We start from the raw sequence: 5440 nt of genomic DNA, 5'->3' as shown, positions 1-5440 counted from the left end.
ACTTTAGTTGTATTAGTTGCAAAGGTGCTGCAAGTTTCAATGGGTGTTGTAAAACTATTGTAGGAAAGTAATGATAGACCTTGTTTTTGATCTGCTGCTTGTATTGTTCTGTGTGTCAATAAAGCATCTTTCCTAATAAACCCGTCCTTATTCAATTGTTTCAAAGAGTCAAGAGCTATCTTCGATCATCTCGTGCAAAAAAGTTTTGAAAGACAACAATCCGATCGTTGAAAAAGCGGACAAAGGCAACACAGTGGCTGTGATGAATAGAAGTGACTATATTGAAAAGTGTTATGACTTTATCAGCAGTGAAAAAATTGTGAAACTCCCAAATGACCCCACCACGAAGTTCCAAAGAATAGTTATCGACTGTTTAAAAACCACCCTTAATATCCTCAAACAAGGTGAAATTTACAAAGCAATAGTGATGTATCCGAGGAGAAATATCTGGGAGCCGAGAGGGCTCCCAGATTTTTTGGCCTTCCTAAAATTCATAAAGTATATATTCCCATGAGACCAGTGATTTCCAGTGTATCCGCCCCCACAAGAAAACTAGCCTCCCTGTTGAACTCCCTCTTCAGAGAGTTGACATATTTCCAATCTAAGTTAGGAGTGATAAATTCCAGTGATTTCCGTGCACAGCACTCCAAGAAAGGTCCCCCACCCTCCAAACATATCCTAGCGTCTTTTGATGTCAAAAACCTTTTCACAAATACTCCGGTTTTGGAAGCATTGGTAGTGGTGGAAAGAGTGCTGAAAAGTGCTGGGTCGGAACCACCCTTCCTCAGCGAATTCATGTCACTTTTGAGATTGTGTGTGGAACAAAATTATTTCCAAATTAACAACGATTTCTTCAAACAAGTTGATGGATTAGCCATGGGGTCACTGTTATCACCACTACTTGCTGACTTGTTCATGGACGATTTTGAAATTAGAATATTCAGCGACCCCTCAATTTGTACCAAGAATATTCACTGTTGGTTTCGATATGTAGACGATATCTTTGCTATATGGACAGGCACTGATAGACAATTAGATAAGTTTATGAACAACCTGAATTCCAAATGCAAAAAAGTATCAAGTTCACTTGTGAGAAAGAACAGAATAATCAATTAAATTTTTTAGATGTCACAGTGTCGAAAAAGGGACGGGACTTTGATTTTGCAATTTTTCGGAAAAGTACCGCCACAGACCACGTCATCCCCTCCAACTCCCGTCATCACATATCGCATTAGCTTTCCACTTTTCATTTCCTTCTAAACAAACTGTCAGCTATCCCCCTTTCCAAAAGTAATTTTGCTAAAGAACTCGAAAAGATTAAAGGTTTGGCAATGAAAAATGGTTACAAATAAAATTTAGTTGACAAAATGCTACAAGGAAAATGTTCCTTCAAATCATATAATCTTTTGTTCAAACCTATTAATACGGAGGAAATAGGTTACAAATGGTGAAAACTCCCATATTACGGTTTAATTTCACAGAAGTTATCCCCGTTTGACCTATATATATATATATATAGGTCAAACGGGGATATTATTAAAAACACGGGCGGAGGAACACAAACGCTGTTTTAGAACTTGTGAACTCAAACAATCACACTTCGCTAAACATTTATGGGAATTAACCATGGGAGTGATTTCAACCCAGAACTGTTACACAATAGTTATTAAGGAATGAGGATGGACAAGTGGGAAGAATTTGAAATCAGAAAGAACTTAAAAACGGGTCATGTGGTTAATGATTTATTGTTTGAATACCTCTCCCCAATCCTGAAAGTACCCCTTTCCCTCACAGATTGACCCGACAAACCACCCCACTCTAAACCAACCAAACAATGTCCTGACACTTAACACCCCTCTTCCCCCTCCACATCAACGCCAATCGCAACTCCATTTTCTTTGGCCTCCTCTTCGTCCCCCCCTCTCTCACCCACCCCTCCTCTCCCTCATGATTGGTATATATAAATACACTGCGGCTTGTTTAATTTGTACCTGATGATGACGCTTGAGCGTTGAAACCGGTCGTACGCTAATAAAGGACAGTGGAAAGTTACTTTGTATTCTTAATTTCATTAAACCCTTCCGTATTGAGCTTTGCATCTTTCATATCTCTTGTGCGTTAATCAAAAACTTATTTCCCCGACCACTTTCCTATTTTGTCAGCACAAATCTGAACGGTAACCACATTCATGTATGCATACAAGGTCTGGTCATAAAAAAGACAGGACTGATTTCAATACCTTTAGTTTATTTCGACGGATACAGAGCTTCATCGAACTTTTCAAAGTACAACATGCCTTGGCTGAAGAAAATGCCTTTGCCAACGTTTCTTCGTCCAGTTCTCCAAACCCTGCCTGGTAAGCCACCTTATAGGGATCCTCTTCAGGTCCGCTATACAATTAGTTTTAATGTCCGCAATAGAATCGAATCGGCACCCTTTCAAAGGTAAATATTAACTTTGGACAAATTCCAAAGAAACTGCGGGAGATACCGCAACAGTAACTTTAACGGAGTCATCCGCTAATGTGCATTTCAATGCAACAACTCTAGAGTGTAAAAATCATTCGCCTTGACTGGGATTCGAACCCAGATTCCTCAATATCCAGTCGAGTGCTTTAGCCACTTAAGCTACAGAGGCGTCCTCTTAAACTCTGAAATTTTGGGGCTTTTAAAGGAACAAGATGTTGTGACGAAATACCGTACATACAATGTCACAGGCATTCGTAGTCGTGCGCGAGGCGCCACAGTCCACGAGGTTAAATCCAACTTTAAACGCTTATGGTGTTTTCCCTTTGACAAATTCCAAAGAAACTGCGGGAGATACCGCAACAGTAACTTTTAACGGATTGTTGCATTGAAATGCACATTAGCGGATGACTCCAAAATTTCTGAGTTTAAGAGGACGCCTCGGTAGCTTAAGTGGCTTAAAGCACTCGACTGGATATTGAGGGATCTGGGTTCGAATCCCAGTCAATGCGAATGATTTTTACACTCTGAAATTGTTGCATTAACTTTGGAAACAAATAAAAGTCTGATGGAACCACGTCTGGTGAGTAGGATGGCTTGCGGGATCATGGAAGTTCCGGTTTGGGCAAAAACACCTTTTTTTTGCCAGAACTGGAAATCCTACTGTTGAACTCCCTTTTCACTGTTCTCATGCATCTTCCTGGACAAAAATCACAATTTAGCTTGGTTAGTAATGTCTGAGGTTCCCATTACTGAAGGAAGGGTGCAATCCACGAAGATATTACCTTTAAAATACATTAACACTGATTATTTATGTAGTTTCTACAAAATTTGTTTCCATTTTCTGAAAAATCTAAACCTGTCCGTCGGGTTTTGGGCAAAAAGATAAAAATGGCTTGGAGAGAAATATAAATGAACTCATATCTATTTGGAAAATGCTCTGAATAATTATTAAATGTGTTTCAAAGGAATGTTTTCATGATTCATCAATTCTCTTTTCAATTAATCACAAGGAAAAGGGATGAGACTTTGTGAGATCAGTTTTAGTTCCTATTCCAATAAAAAGGTAAAGGCTACATCATGTGAGGAATACAGGACGATAAGTTTGATATCCCATGCAGCTAAAGTTGTTCTCAGGGTCATAAACAAAAGGAGAGAGAGAGTAGGGCAAATGATTACTTAGGGGATGATCAGTTTGGGTTTAGGAAGGGGAGAGGTACGCGTGATGCCATTGCAGTAATGAGATTATTAATCGAGAGGAATATAGAACACAACCAGGAGGTATTTGCCCGTTTCGTATGATTATAGGAGAAAGACGTTCGATAGAGTGAATTGGGAAAAACTAATGAGTATTCTGCAGAAAATAGAAAATAGATTGGAATAGGGACAGGAGGCTAATCTTTGCAACCTGTACATGTCTCAGACTGCTCAGGTGCGAGTGGGAAACAGGGAGTCAGGTTGGGCAGTGTTAGGAAGAGGTGTAAGGCATGGGGTGTATCCCATTATCACCGTTGCTGTTCAACCTGTATGCAGAGGAAATGATCAAAGAGGCATTATGGGAAGAACTGGAGGTAGGAATGAAAGTCGGTGGAGAATTCGTAAAATCAGTTAGGTTTGCTGGGATGACCAAGCTTTAGTTTGTCGACAAACAGTATAAAAACATAAGGACAAGGCCAGAAACCAACTTATAACTGGGCATACCATACGCACAGCTCGACGATCCGCCAAAGCACAAAAGACGGCTCCGCATTAGGCCAAACTAGCGCCGCTATACTGTGGGCTAGGGGCTATATAGTCCGCCGGCGTCATGGCCTTCCAGATTGGTCAAGAGTTCGCTCATTTATTGAACATATTACGTATAAGGGCCGTTTTCTTATAATTAAATGTTGGCGGTCCGAACAAAGTTGTAGGGCATGTGGTTGTGCCATGGATTGCTTCTTTACGAAGCCACTGAAGTTATTATTGATTGTTTTTATTCGCGACTTGTTTCTTCCGTAAGTCAATGCAAGTATCAACGTCGTCGCAAATATATCAATGTCCTCCCGTGATTTCCAGAGCGCCATTGTCGTTCATTCAGTGATGGAAAATTGACAAACGCAATTCGATCACTATGGCAACACGGCGTTCATTACACAACGTGATGTAATCATGAACACAGTTATATATACACATGCATATGTACAACATTTTCCCATATTTCCGTCCCTTTCCTTTGAAAAGTTAACTTTTTTTAAGATCAAATTGCAATGATATCGACCCTAAAACCATTTGATTTGAAACTGCAATGAAAACAAACCGAGGAAATGAAACACTCGCCGGAATTACGTGCAAGTTTTTGGTGCTTCAAGAGTAATAAGGTAATAAATTTGAATTCCCTTTACGTTCATTGCGTTGTGTGAAGTCCTGAATTCATCAGAATGACGGGTTAAAAGTGTGCGAGTGCAATGATACGCAGATAACGCATTACTACAGAAAAGACATTGATAGTGCACACGTGACACCATTAAACTATTGTAAACTGAAGAATATAGATTGGCAATTGGCCAAAAGATATCTTCTGCACATCCGCCAATGATGAACTATTTTGCTCTGGCCAAATAGTCTATGGGTGTACGCTCTTAGTATAAGTGAAAACGAGTACTATTTTGGAATGATACGTTTTATTCACAACATAGTTTAATCATTTACGCAGAATAGTTATATATTCCACATATTCCCATATTATCGTCATTTTTCTTAAAACGTTTCTTTTGATTTGAAAGGAAAGGATGGGAATCAATTTAGATGGGAATGAATCCATTTACACTGTTTCGATGGGAAACCGAACTCTGTTTGCGAAGAAGCGTAAGTTTGTTTTGTATTATTATAATCGTTATTAATATGTCCGTCTACGGTTTTTGCACTTAATTTAAGGAGTAAATAAATGATATCTGAGAAGGCGTTTAATGCAAGCAGTCGGTTCTTTGGAAACTAAT

The sequence above is a fragment of the Hetaerina americana genome, unplaced genomic scaffold, assembly GCF_022747635.1.
Source record: "Hetaerina americana unplaced genomic scaffold, ioHetAmer1.1.p SCAF_39, whole genome shotgun sequence".
NCBI classification, from domain to species: Eukaryota; Metazoa; Arthropoda; class Insecta; order Odonata; family Calopterygidae; genus Hetaerina; species Hetaerina americana.
This window is presented reverse-complemented; position numbering follows the sequence as displayed.